Source organism: Coptis chinensis, chromosome 2 (assembly GCF_015680905.1).
Source record: "Coptis chinensis isolate HL-2020 chromosome 2, ASM1568090v1, whole genome shotgun sequence".
NCBI lineage: Eukaryota > Viridiplantae > Streptophyta > Magnoliopsida > Ranunculales > Ranunculaceae > Coptis > Coptis chinensis.
In genome coordinates, this window is record NC_141457.1 from 2,484,929 (window position 1) to 2,500,001 (window position 15,073).

At 41.9% G+C, this 15,073-nt stretch overlaps 1 long non-coding RNA gene across 2 annotated transcripts; it reads left to right on the plus strand.

The window, feature by feature from the left end:
• Nucleotides 1–6,336: 6,336 nt before the first annotated feature.
• On the plus strand, nt 6,337–11,528 carry LOC147514351 (uncharacterized). 2 transcript variants are annotated; one of them, XR_015213194.1, is made up of 3 exons: nt 6,434–6,807; nt 6,891–6,963; nt 11,397–11,528. It is a non-coding gene; the product is annotated as an uncharacterized LOC147514351 (long non-coding RNA). The 2 variants fall into 2 exon arrangements; XR_015213193.1 differs by lacking the exon at nt 11,397–11,528 and having other exon boundaries at nt 6,337–6,807; nt 6,891–7,182.
• The last annotated feature ends 3,545 nt before the right edge of the window (nt 11,529–15,073 follow it).

Here is a 15,073-nt window from a genome sequence, read left to right on the forward strand (position 1 = left end):
TTTATTGATAAAATTTCTTTAACAAATAAGTGTTCCAAGGACGTGGTAATGTTTTCCCCTCTTGGGCCTTGATCTAGTAGGCTCTATTGCCAACGACTCGCTCTACTATGTAAGGGGCCTCCCAAGTTGGTGCCAGCTTAGAGTCATCTTGAGTCTTTTTCAGAACTAGGTCCCCAGGTTGAAAATTCCGAGAGTTGACTCTCTTGTTGTAAGAATTTTTAAGAGTCTGATGGTATGATGCGACTCTGATGGCCGCTAGGTCGCGGCGTTCTTCCAGTAAGTCGACCTCTCGAGCGAGAACTGAGTCATTCTGTCCAGATTCGACAAGTTCTGACCTAGTCGTGGTGATTGCTTGTGAGCTCGGTAGGGATGACGACCTCTGTGCCATAACATAGTGAAAATAGTGACTCGCCTGTGCTAGAACGAGCTGTAGTCCTGTGGGCCCATAGGATGTTTTCCAACTAATTTGGCCATTGACTCTTGTTGTTTTCAATCTTCTTTTTCAAATTTTCCAAAATTGCCTTATTGCTTGCTTCGGCCTGGCCGTTGCTTTGAGCGTACTGGGGATTGGAAAATGCATGAACGACCTTCCACTTTGCCAGGAAGTCCTTGACTGTTTTTCCCTTGAACTGGGAGGCATTGTCCATCACCACTGTGTGTGGCAGACCAAATCTAGTGATGATGTGAGTCTAGATGAAGTTTCTGACGTGTGACATGAGTTAAGGGGATTGCTTCCACCCACTTAGTAAAGTAATCAGTTGCAGCAAGGACAAACCGAAAACCTGTGCTTTTTTGTGGGATGAATAGACCCATGATATCCAAGCCCCACATGTGGAAGGGCCAAGGGCTGGCAATGTTGATTAACTCGCGAGCTAGCTGGATGATATTGTGGCCAAATATTTGACACTTGACGCATTTCAGTATGTACTGCTTGGCGTCGATCTGCATGCGTGGCCAAAAGTAGCCTTGGGAGATTGCTTTGTGAGCCAAAGAGCGACCTCCAACATGGTTCCCACACTCGCCCTTATGGATTTCTGCAAAAATCAGCTGACCTTGTTCTGGGCTTATGCACCTCAAGTGAGGACCGCCAACAAATTTTCTGAATAGCTTATTATTTACCAGGCAATAACGACGTGCCTGATATTGCACTTGTCTAGCTTTGGTGCGGTCTTCTGGTATTGTGCCATGTTGGATATACTCTATGATGGGTTGCATCCAGGTTTGACTCATATGAATGTCAGAGAGTGGGCATAGGTCGTTGATTTCCAGGACGTGCTCAGCTTGGTAAGCAGGTCGGTTAATTACTTCAATGAGTAATTGTCTAGGGGCGCAGTTCGGTGTTTGAGTAGCAAGATAAGCTAAACTGTCTGCGTGACGATTTTCATCACGCAAGAAGTGGTGTATGGTGGCTTTCTTGAAACAAGGAAGTAATTGATAAACAACATGGAGGTACCTCAAGAGGTTACCTTCATGGGTAGTGTACTCTTTAGCAATCTGGCGAATAACCAGTTGCGAGTCACTAAAGACTTTGATCTCTTGGACACCGAGCTGTAGCACCATTCTAAGCCCCATAATTAGAGCTTCGTACTCCGCCTCATTGTTAGAGGTCGCGAAATCGATACGAACTGATTTCTCCACCATAGTGCCATCTGGTGACGCTAGAATGACCCCAATTCCGCTTCTGCCGGGATTGCTAGAACCATCCACAAAGAGCGACCAGATTGACTTGTCTTGAGGTTTAGTGGATGGGATATCTGTCTCTGGTTCCTAATTCAGATCATCAACGGGAAAGTCTGCAACGACCTGTCCTTTTTGAGAAGTTTGTGGGACGAACTCGGTGTGATGCTCTCCGAGTTCTTCGGCCCATACTGCCATGCGAGTTATCTTGTTAACTTTGAGCAGGATCTTCTTCAGTGGGAGGTCGTTGAGTACTTTGATCGGGTATGCTTGAAAGTAAGGTCTAAACTTCCTTGCAGAGTATAGCAACACGAGCACTGCTTTTTCAATAAACGAGTAATTCTTTTTAGCTTGTGTAAGCGTCTTGCTAGTGAAGTAGATCGGTTTTTCTGCCCCTTGGTCCTCTTTGAAGAGAACCGAACTGATAGCGAAGTCGGAGACTGCGAGGTAAAGTCCCAACGTCTCGCCATCTGTTGGTTTGGCCAGGATGGGTGGCGTAGTCAGGTATTCTTTGAGTGTGGAGATCGCTTGTTGGCATTGGTCGCTCCATGAGAACTATTCTCCCTTTTTGAGAAGTTGTAGGAAAGGTCGGCATTTGTCAGACGCTCTTGATATGAATCGGTTGAGAGCGGCCACCATTCTTGACAGTTTTTGTATCTGCTTCTTTGTCTTTGGATCGGGCATCTCCAAGAATGCTCGGATCTGATCTGGATTTGCCTCGATGCCACGTTGTGATACTTGATACCCAAGGAATTTTCCTAAGGACGTTCCAAAAAGGCATTTCTCAGAATTCAGCTTCATCTGAGTTCGGCGTAATCTGGAGAACGCCTACTCGAGGTGATCGAGGTGATCCACCGTTTTTTTGCTCTTGACCACCATGTCGTCTATGTAGACTTCCATGGTATCACCTAACATGTCCTGGAACATGTCAGTGACCAGCCGTTGGTAGGTCGCTCTAGCGTTCTTGAGGCCGAACAGGAGGACATTGTAACAGTACGTAAATCCCTTGCTCTGTGATGAAGTATGTTTTTTCTTGATCTTTTTTTGCGAGTGGGATCTGGTTGTACCCACTGTATGCATCCATAAAGAAAGGAGCTCGTGGGCACAGGTCTGGTTCACCAGTCGGTCGATTTGGGGTAGAGGAAAGCTGTCCTTGGGTGTTTTTTGGTTGACATTAGTGAAGTTAACACGGAGGCGAACTGTGTCATTCTTTTTGGGGACCGCTACTATGTTAGCGATTCACTCTGGGTAATCGACCTTTCTGATGAAGCCTACTTTTTTAAGTTTGTTGACCTCATCGTTGATGGCTTTTTAAAATCTCAAGGATAGCTTCCTAGGTCGCTGATGAACTGGCATAGCATTAGGGTTGACATTTAGATTATGACATTTAATACTAGGATCTATACAAGGTACATCGATATACGACTAAGTGAAAACATCTTTGTTCATTGCTAAAAAGTTTACAAGCTGAGCTTTCAGGGTGGGGTCGAGGTTAGCCCCTACATAGACAAACTTGGGGTCGTCTTCAGTGCCCAAGTTGACTTTTTCTTTATCCTCATGTTGAGCTGTGGCTTGAGAGGATGTAGCGTCCTCAGTAGACTTGGTCTGGGGTACGGGGATTGCTACAGCAGAAGGTTGTGCGACCTCTGTGGTTACGACAACAGGGTCAGAAATGATTTCTGTGGTCATGACAACAAGAGTTGGAGCGATCTCTGGAGTCTTGGCTACCATGATTGGAGCGACCTCAGGGGTCCTGATGACAGAGGCGGGTGCGACCTCTGGGATTGTGGCTTATGGAAGGAGCTTTCTAACAGAGCCCCCAACGTTCTCCTTTGGAACTTTAGGTTTGATTGAATCCCCAGCGGGCTTGTTCACAGAAAGTATTTGGTTACAGTTGTAAGCCTCGAGCTGGTTGCTGCGAAGCTCCATGAGACCTCTGGGGCCTGGAAAACGTAGTGCCTGATGGAGTGTTGATGGTACCGCTTGCATCTTGTGGATCCAACGACGTCCTAGGATTGCATTATAGGACGAGCTGACATCCAGGACGCTAAAACATGTGTTGAAGTTGACTTTGTCCTCTTTGGATCCAATGGAGACGGGGAGTATAATATCACCAATTGGGTCGGTTCGAGAGCCATTGAATCCATAGAGGGGGGCTATCAGATCTATAATAACTGACTTGGGCAGGTTCATCTCTTTGATGGTGTGGTAGAACAGGACATCGCATGAGCTGCCTGGGTCTATCAGGACGCGCTTAACTGTCCAGTCGCTGATTTTGACTTGGACAACTAAAGCATCCTTGTGAGGGAGGCAAACTTTGTTGAGGTCGGACTCAGTGAATGTTATGTCACTTGAATTGCGACCTGAAGTTTGTGGAGTTGGTGCTGCTTGAGAGAAGAACTGATTGACTTCCTAAAGAATGCCTACTCGTCTCTTCTTTTCCCTCGTAGATGTAACAGAATCATCCTGGTATGTGATCATGTTGATCTTTCTGTCATTATCTCTGTCTGAAGAGTGCTGACGATGGTCATGGCGGGAATGGTTTCTGGGACGCCCCCTGCTGCGAGAGTGAGATTGACTGTGGTGATGAGCTGGAGATCGGCTGCGCTCTCTGCGAGCCATGAGCTTATGGCGCAAGTCGCCATCAGCAATGTTGGTGTAATGCTTAATATGACCTGACTCGACGAGGTCTTGGAGGTAGTGCTTGAGCCCCCAGCACACATCAGTGTCATGACATTTGGCTCTATGGAAGACACAGTAGGGTTTTCCTGGGCGGTCTTCGGGCTGCCTTACCGTAGGTCAGTAATAAGAGGCTTTCTTGATCTTTTCCAGTATGTGACTGGAAGAACGAGTAAGGACGGCGAACTCACGATTGTTGTTGGGTCTGTTTCCTGAGGTCTGGCCTTTCGGTCTAGGACGCTTCTTGGAAGGTGGAGCATTGTCATAGATCGCTGCCACTTCGGGTTCTTCTGTTTGGCCTTGATGTTCCAGGCCCTCTTGTAACTTGATGTATTTATCGACTCGAGCATACAGCTCAGCTAAAGTGTCAGGTCGTTCTTTCAAGAACGATCTGGAGAGTGCGATGTTGCGTTCACGGCAGGCGTTGGTGAAGGCCACTATGGCAAATGACTCTTTGAGATCGCTTTCCATGCCTAACAGTTCGGTTTTGAACCGACCTAAGAAGGCGCGGATGGTTTCATCTTTGCCTAGTGTTAGCTGAAAAAGTGAATCGAGATTTGCTTTTTTACGCCTGTTGTGGACGTACTGGCTAGCGAACAGATCGGTGAGTTGCTCGAAGTTCTTTATCGAGTCTAACTCGAGTGAAAAGAACTAATCGAGAGTGCCCTCCTTAAGGCTGGCTGGAAATAAACGGCAGTGGAGATGATCGAACTCCTAGCCACTATACAGTGCGAGACTCTGAATGTAGCGAGCTACATGCTGATCGGGACATGAGCTGCCATCATACATTACAAAACGAGGTTGGATGAAATCTGGAGGGGAGGGTTTACTGAGCACCTTAGCAGTGAAAGGGGACGCCCGGTACGTTTTGAGCATTTTGTGAACGATCTGGCTGGCATCCTTCTTTACTGTGCTCTGATCAATTCTTTGAGACAGCTCGTTAATTTGTTGATTAACTTTGTTGATGCCGCCCTCTGCTACGATACCCACTGGTTGTTGTGCGTCCACTTGCGCGCGTAAATCAACATTCTCCTGCCTGAGCAGGGTGATGTTCTCGTTCATTATACCTAGCTGACCCGCTAGACTATGGATTTGAGCTTCGAGGCTTGCCATGCTTCGTGGGCTTGAGTGTTTTTGCTGTTGTGAAGTGGTTGCTCAAGAAATCGAGATCACAGGCAGCGCCAATGTAAAAGTTCTATTTAGTCTAGGCTTTACAAATTGTGTTTGAGGAGGAGGAGAAGGGGTTTGGATATTGTAAAGACCGCTTATGAGCGAGCTACCTACGTATCAAGCTCTCACTTTAAAGGGGTAGAGTTGAATCAGGTCTGACGTAGTTTATGTATGTGGTATTTATAGGCGTTGAGGATGTTGATCTGCATGACACGTGCATTGCCACGAACAGATGTGTGGTTGAGATTGAGGATGAGTGTAGAGTTGGTTTTGGTAGGAATTCTGTAATGATGGAGAGTGGTTGGAGTGGTTTGTAGATTACGGTGATTGGTTGTACAAGTATGGTCTTGGTAATGATTGCATTTGGATAAGGAATGATGTTCCAAGATTAAGCGTTCTGCGTTACTCTGGAGCGAGCTGAAGTAGAGCACCTGCACGAGGCGAGCTGCTTTCGAAGTGATCTTGGAGGACGATGACATGAGGTCGGTATAATTTCTACTTATGCTAGACGCGTGCTTGATATTCATTAGATGTGAATATTATTCCCTCACAAATCACAATGATGATTATCGACGAATATGATAACAAATTTATGGACATCGTCAATTCCAAACCAAAAAGTCAGCTTGTCCCTCCAAAAGTAGCTCAATATATTTCAAGTAAAACAAAACTAACGGACTAGATGCAAACATTTATTTGTTACTTGACTTTCTAGGGAAATGTTTTCTCAACAACTAAACAACTATGGGAAAATAATTCCCAAAGAAAACTATACAATACTCCGCCGACCACTGTGTTGGTCAACAGTTTGGTGCAAATATTTATCCAATTTCGACATTCGTCACCCAGATTCCAGACAAGTAAAATAAGGGGGCATAAAAGTACTTACACCTAAAACATTTTTTAAAAATCATGTTTGTCCTCAATGACCAGTCCCAACTCCCAACAACTTTCTCCAGTGATAAGCAAAGACGAGTTTAACAAATCTGTATGTTGATCGAATGATTGGTGTGATGCCACGTTAATTATTAGTGGCCAAAAAAAAGAAAAGATGATGAACAACGGAGGAGGAGGAGAATATATGGATCGGTCACAGATCACAGTTGGGTCGGGTATGGATATATGCCTATAATGCATGATAATGATGATAGTGACTGGTATGAACTATGAACTAGTTAGAGATATTGGGTCGGGTAGTTTTGGCGTGGCTAGCAAGGTTGATGAGAGATAAACAGAGTAAATAACTTGTTTGCTGTTAACTACATCGAACATGGCGAAAAAGTAATCTTCCATTTTTTTTTTTTTTTTTTTTTTTTTCTGACTTTAGTAGTCTATTTGATCGAAATATTGTTTGTATTTAACAGATAGATGAAAATGTGCAAAGAGAGATTATCAATCACAGATCATTAAAGGCTTTAAGGTTAGGGGTGTTCATAGGTCAGTTTCGGTTCGATTTCGGTTTTATTTTTAACAGTTCCTATTGAATCTGTTTTTTTTTATTTTTTTTTTTCTTAGAAATCCCGGATCCATACCTATTACTGTTGCTAAAATTACATTTTTTTTTTATTATGTAATCAATATAAAAGTTGTTTTTTTATGCAACAATAGCCATCAATATTTTTATCATCTCATAAAAAGTAACGGTGCCAAATTCAATAGTATTTGAAAGTTACCTTAAAACTTTAAATACATCTCATACACATGTACATGTATTTTAAATTGAATACATGTACATTATATTATACGTGCATGTGTTATATATAGAATAAGTATATATACCACAATTGTTAATTAGCATTAATACACGTATTCATTATCCAATATATATATGTGTAATATATCAAACACTGCACATACACTTTTATTAGTTAATAGATATAATGTTTTTTAGAACATTGGTTAAAACTAGGGGTGTTCACGGTTCGGTTTGGTCCGGTTTTAGATAAAATCTTGAACCGAATCGATAATACTCGGTTCCTAAAAAATAAAACCGTAAATAAACCGATGGATCACAAAAACCGGGTGCAGACCGAACTGTAAATTCGGTTTGGTTAAAAAAAAAAAAAAAAAAAAAAAACCGGTGCTTAGCCCCTTTTCCAAAATTTCTTATTTACTGACATAAAGCTTGATTTGCACCAAGCCCAAGCCCAATATTTGGTTAACTAACCAAGCCCATGTATTTATAAACTTGTAATGTTATTATTGTTTCTAGTATGGGTGATGTGGGACTATAAATTTACCAGCTCAAGACTTTTATGCTCATATGCTTGTACAATTGACGTAGTATAAACTTTTGTGCTAATACACTTTGTTTAACTCTTCAACAGTTCAACTAGCTTAGAAGCTAGAACTTTGAGCTTTGTTTTGGTGAATGTGAATTGCGACCAATATAATATACTCATCCTCTTGTCTACACGCTTGACCAACAAAGGTTAAATGGCAATGGGCTATATAGCTTTTTTTTTAAGAAAATTTATGTAACACAATTCTCCCCTGTACTCTAGCAGGTTTAACTGCTTAAGACAAACTTATAAAACACCATCATTCCCACGTCACAGAAATCATTGAGCTTGCCAGGCCAGACTCCTCAAAAGTCAAGTTACTAGCATAATCAAGACAATTTTGTGCACCAGGAATTGCATGATTGTCTTTGGGGGCACGGTCCATGAATGGTAGTAGGTCCTCCAGTAAACTATCTGGCTGAACCATTCCACTCCATGAACGCATCTCACAGGGAAAGATTCCAACTTGTAGTAAGTGCATACCTTCCTGCCTTGAGTAGACTCTTCATACACCTGCCAAAAGATGAAATTTGTACTAATAGTTTGAGCCACAGCTTCATTTGCCCATGTATCACGATTCAGCATATGGGAGCTGAACTCTTTAGGAGTTACAAGAAGCCACTTGTCCTATGCAGAAGCAGCTTCCTTTGATCTCATGACATTAAGAGATCCTGTTGCTTCTTCCTGAAACAATCCAGTATTGGTTAAATAACTAGCGATAGTAACCTCCTTACCAAATCTCAGTTCCTAATAGTCTAGACGTGTATATGGATCACACACACACTATCATCATAGTATGAAAGATGACTTACCGATCAGCAGCTAACGTTCTGCCGTTGTCATTACGTAGTACTACACTCTTTTGGTTCAGTATTTTTAGTTACTCCAACATTCCAACATGCCCCATCACTAAAGAATCACACCTTAGAATGAATTTGTTAAAATAAAAACAGCAAGAACCAGATGAACATAAAACATAGTCCAATAAAATTTGATAAATTGATCTATTGGAACAAATGTAAAAACTCAATACTGTAAATCAGATTTCAAGAGTAACATGAATATCCACAAATAGAAAAACTAGTATTCCAATTCAAAAACATTTATAGAATTGAAAAATGAACAAAGGCCACATTTTATAACGTCAATTTAAGAATTAATCCACATTTCAATTACATAATTCCAATAAAATTTTACAATTCCAAATTCCTCACAACTCAATTCTAAACACAATCTCAGCTACAACTTTTACAGATCTCATTAAGTTTCTTCTAGTCCCATCCAAATCTTTGGCAATTTCCTCTATATCAAACCTTTATTCCTGAAAAAATAAAACCAATTCAAAATTTCACATCAAATTATTTAAAAAAAAACAAATTGAATTGAATTGCATACTATACATACAAAGGCACACCTACGTCTGTATTTCTCATTTTTATATTGTGATGCATTAAGGCAAAAGGTGGACGATATAGAGATGCAAGATTATCAATTGAAGGTTCGGCACTTTGCCCAGTCTCCCAGACTCCAGGACGTCTCATTTCCTCATTAAAATTTCGAAATGCAACCAACGAACTTGGCTCGTTTGATGAATATCCCATCCTCGCAGCTTTATACAACATAGGATCATCATATAAAATATCTTACTTCACTGGTAAAGGAGCCCTCACTTCACCTCCATCCTTCCCTTTACATAAAACAACTGAATAGCTTCTTCCAGCTTCCAACTAGTAGTTGCATGAAGAAACTGTCTAGCAGTCTCGGAAGTTTGACCAACATCTATATAGCTAAGTACTAGGTGATGATGGAGAGTGGAGATGGAGAAGGTGAGCTGAATTGCTGAACGCTCTTTTGGTGGAGAAGGATTAGAATAGTAGATCTAATCCAATTGTTGTACGTATAAAACTTAGGGTAAAGAACTAAATACAGTTCGGTTCGGTTTGTATCGGTTAACCGAAGTATGAAACTGAGAACCGTACCGACCCATTCGGTTTTCAATTTTAAGAACCGAGAACTGAATCGGGTCTACAAAGAACCAAAAATATTGGCCGATTCGGGCCAGTTCGGTTCGGTTTCTCGGTTTCCGATTTTTGATGAACACCCCTAGTTAAAACCGACTGAGATAGAGTAAAAACAAAATCAACATCATGCTTATAGGCACATGGAGGGAAATGAACATTGGTGCATATGTTTGCGCCTAGAAGAGAAACATAGTGGTCAGCTAGGCCAAATTTTGTAATTAGGATTGAGAATTAGCATCTCACCTATTAATATTATTATTATAGACTTTTTTAATTAAGTTGAAGAGACCTTCACTGGGCTCTCACTAGATATGAAAGAAACATTTTTTTTCCTTTGTTTTGCTTAATATATATAGTCACCTTCTTCAATCCTATTTACAAAATTTGGTAATGAAGTCTTTGGCTTTGGGTAGGAGAAACAACTAACAACGCAATTGTAGCGAATGTGGAGAAACATTGCACGAGTGTGTGTAACTAACCAATACTATTTCGTCCCATTTGCATTTGATACATTTGGTTTTTGGCGGCAGAAGCGGTTGAACTGCTTAGCTGATTGCAGAAGTATCTGATGACAATGTGATGACAACTGGTTTTAATGAATATGTGTGTAGGAAGATTGGTTTTGCTATTTAGAAGGGGCTTGCGGCACAATTTTTAGCGCGCTTAATGTAACGATCCACCACTTCCTACCACATCGATATTATCTCCACTTAGCCACTGCAGACATCCGACAGTGTGGGGTTTTCGATTCCGGACAGCTGCTTCCCAGGAGGTCAGCTATCTTTAGATTATTCCCACCGAAACACGCTTAACTACGGAGTTCCCACGGAATCCGTAGCCAAACGTTCTAGAAAAGGCCTCGACGTTAGGATATAGCGGATCATATGATCAATTACTTAAGCCCCAGATCTCGAACAACTTCCTAGATGGTAGAATGCATATCTGGCACAACCGTCACCCCACGGGTTAGGTGCCTTTCCAGATACCTAACACAACCTCTCTCCACGGAATAGGCGCCTTTTCAGTATACCCCCACAGGATATTACACTTAGCCTCTAAATCTTTGGTATAATCTATTTTGGATTATCAATAAAATACATCTCCATTAAAAAAAAAATAGGTCAAAGAGTTTGAAAGTTAATTACAGATTCTCCTCAAAATAGCCATACATTCTCTAATTTAAGAAAGGCTTAAATACATAAATATGCAACATACTTAGGTCCATTTAACACTTGTATGAACATACAATTTTTTAAAACAAACGTATCAATGTATTATGCACGATTTAACAAAAATAGCAATCCATTAGGATCCGTTAGTTAAGTGATGATGTGTCTATTTTTTTTTCAATTTCGTTTTTTTGCATTTTCCACTCTGCATACCACCTCAGCATTTCTACTACCTCAGCAGGGCCTGAAACTGACCCATATAACCCGTTTTCATCATCTTTAGCAACAAATTCTGTAACATAAAAAAACAGAACAAATGAGAGCATCATACGCCCCAATTGCCTGCTCAGGGATAACCTCTGTATCTCTTGTATTACTCATCCTGATTTCCCTTGTAGGCGCACGAACCAGTACAATGATCTATAGAAAGGAATATTAGGACACAGAAATTGATAGCAGCAAGCTTCTTCGAGTCGTTCTTAACGTTGTCAAGAATTCCAGCTTTGCATGATTTGCAGTCATAGCACAATGTTTCCTGGTGGTTGCTCCATGTCAAGTAGTCGAGATCCAGAGCTGCTGGACCTGATTTCGGGACTTCCCAAAAGGTTGCATTCTTGAATGTGAATCCACAATAGGTAGGACGCTTGTAGCAGCCAGACTGAAAAACATAATCGTGTCAACAATATCATCATAGTAATTGAATGAGGAATCATATAATGTTTGATAATGGTGTATACCACATCATTCTATAATGCGAACTAGAGGTCTAAAACAGGTCGAGTCAATTTCACATTTCTCTCAGTATTAAAAATTCAAATTAAATAAACTTTTACATTTATCAGTGACCAAAACTACATAGTGATGATACAAAACATTCTTAATAACAAGCAGGAGGCTAAATTAGGGATGGATGTAATGTATTAGAAATTTAATTCCAACTATCAAAGATAACCAAAGCTTATTTTTGGTTTTACTTCGTTTTATTTGTACAAATTTGATTTTGAAGCCTAATTTGAGATAAATAGAGGGAAATGGGTTCGAAAATGAATGAAAGAGATGATGAAAACGAGTTATATGGATCAGTTTTGGGCCCCACTGAGGTGGTATGCCGAGTGGAAAATGTAAAAAAATGAAATTGAAAAAAAAATGGATACATCATCACTTAACTGACGGATGCTAACAGATTGCTATTTTTGTGAAATTGGGCATAGTAGATTGATACGTTTGTGAAAAAAAATTCTATGTTGATACAAGTGTTAATAGGACCTAAGTACGTTGCATATTTATATATTTAAGCCTTTAAAAAATAATAAAATATACCCCCCATTTTTTTCCCCTCTTTAACTTTATGAAATATATTTATATTTTCTTAACAAGAATTTGGAGTGCACTTGTATATACAAAAATATTTTGAAGTTTTCTATTAGTTTGTGTAATTATATTATATAGAGGAGTAAGCCGTTTGAGCAGTATCCAATAACGTTCCCACTTTCTAATTTTTACCTTTTGTTTCGCTCACAAAAAGAGCCCCAATTAATCAAGTGAGCGGAGCTTAACGTTCTCAGGGGGGGGGGGGGGGTATGTGGCCCAAAATATAGTTTGGTTGGCTTATGTCTGTCTGTCCTCATTTTTCTCTACTCTTTCTTCAATTCTCTTTGTCAGTAACTCCTCCTTCTCCCTCTCCACGCCCTTTCAATCTCCGTCTCCAATTCTCCATCTCCTGAAATCCCATCTCCAACCCTTCATCTCCAATTCTCCATCTCTTAAAAAAAAAGAAAAAAAAGCTTGCAAAAACAAACCTTCATCTACAATTCTCCATCTCCAACCCTTCATCTCAATAACTCCTCTCTTTCTTAAAAGTAGTGGTGGGAAGAGAGATTTGGGGTTAAGGTTTAAGAACTTGAGATTTTATGCCAGGTTTTTATTGTTGGGTTGTTGTTGAATCAAGTCAAAATGGTTCATGTTCTCGGCACGGTTTCGTCGACTTCTTGTTAATGATAGTAAAACTACTTTTCGGGTATTTTTTTTTTTATTATTGTTGTATCTATGTTACTCTTACGATCACTATTCACTATTTATCATGCACTATTACAACTATTCTCACTGTTATGTTCAAGACACTAATACAAACCCTCTCTCTTCGTTCTCTAAGCCTCGCCTCCTTTTTTCTGAAGCGATTTCTCTTCTCTCTCTACTACTGTTCCTTTTATACTCCCTCTTGCACATTGCAGTCGTCCACCTGTCCTCCCATCCATCGCTTCCCTGCCTTCCACGTGTAGGGTTATCACTGTACCTTTACACCCCGCGACACGATTCTTTACTCCCGCATCTTCGGGTTATCTTGCTTCGGGCCCTCTCTTCAATGGGATCTGCTACTCCTCGACTTCCCTTACCACGACTCGCATTGGCCCCACTCTGAACTTTGACCCTTGATGTCGCGGACCCTACCGCTACAGTTGCCTCTTCTCGATGCCGCGACATCTATGAGTAAGTCGAGAACCTGCTTTCCTTTTTTCTCTGGATATATCTTTTGACCCTTCATTGGCCTTTGTGCACACTGCAGAACACTCATCACGTGCGCCGTTTCCGCACCCCCTTAGGTTCTGAACCTCCATGTGTCGATCTCCTGTCGGTTCCTCTGTCGTCCCTTCGGTTTCCGTACCTAGGTAATTACTATTTTGCCCCCACACTATTTAAACTCCCGCTCCCTTCTTCTCCCTCATTTTCTTCCTCCAGTTTCTCTCCCACTACACCACTCTCCATTTTCAAAACCTTTTCACTCTACACCTACTTGAATCGTCCATTCCTTGGCGTTTGCTCCGGTCCGATTTCCTCATCTTAGGGCTCTGGTTTAGGTTTGTTTCTCTTTGTCCTTCTTTTCTTTCTCTTGTTGAGTGCATTATCTTCTTCCCTCTTGTTACATTGCAACTGCTAGCATCTTCTTCCTTCTTTAATTCTGTTCATCTTTCTCTCGATGTCGGCGATGGCCTCCGAGAACCCTTCCCTCTCTCATTCCGCTGACTCTTCTTCCTCACGGTCTACTGAGGTGGCCTCTCCACCTCCTGTGGCGGCCCCGTCCACTTCTGGCCGATACATCCCCCCATTACCGCCGCCATCCAGATATCGTAGACCTAATTTGGGTGCCATTAGGGCTGCCTACGGAATTCCAGCTGACATTCTGATAGAGCACGTGCCCTCGGTCGCCCATTACCCCTACTTAGTTCCACCACGACCCGGGTTCCTAGTAGTGACCGTAGGTCAGATTGTTACCGGGCTGCGGCTCCCCCTCACCCTGCTGGATGTGGAGGTGTGTAATCACTTCAATATCCCTTCCTGCCAAGGCATCGGCAATTTCTGGAGAGTAATGTATGCCGCGAACTACTACAACAGAACTAGTGACCCCAAACTAACATGCAGCGGCATAGTCTCCCAATATTTCATAAAGAAAAGTTCCAAGGATGTTGGCGTGGGATACCAATCCTTTTGTGTCTGTCCCCAAAAGAAAACCTCCCTACTCCGCGTCACCACATCTGATAAACAGTGGCACCACTATCCGCTGTACGTTTCCGAGAATTTCTTACCCACGAACCTCCCCACTGGGCTGACACTTAATCATCTCGCCTTTCAATCTAGTGGTGAGTTTCGTTACTTACTCTGTCTCTTTCGGTGCTGACTTCGCGAACTAACATTTCCCCGGTTGTATTTCCACGCAGGTTGGTGACTCGATTCTAAACCGAGGATATACGCCGGCACTATCTATCCTTTTTTCGATAGGCTCCGCGATCTTGGTCCTGCACAAGCTGACCATTTGAACATTCACCCTACCATTGGCACCCCTCTGCTAGAGTCCCGGCTACTTCACAATTTCGCCAGTTTTGCCGCGCCTTTTTACCGTCCACCCCCTCCTAAAGAACGGAAACCGAGGGCCTCACCTCCATCCAAAAAGCATTCCCGTCCACACTCTCATCACCGCTGACCCCCACGAGGCTCTTCGCCCTCTTCCACTACCCCGGCGTCTAGTGCCCCCCTTCCTCCCTTGGTTCCAGAATCTTTGCCTTCTTACAGATCTATTTTT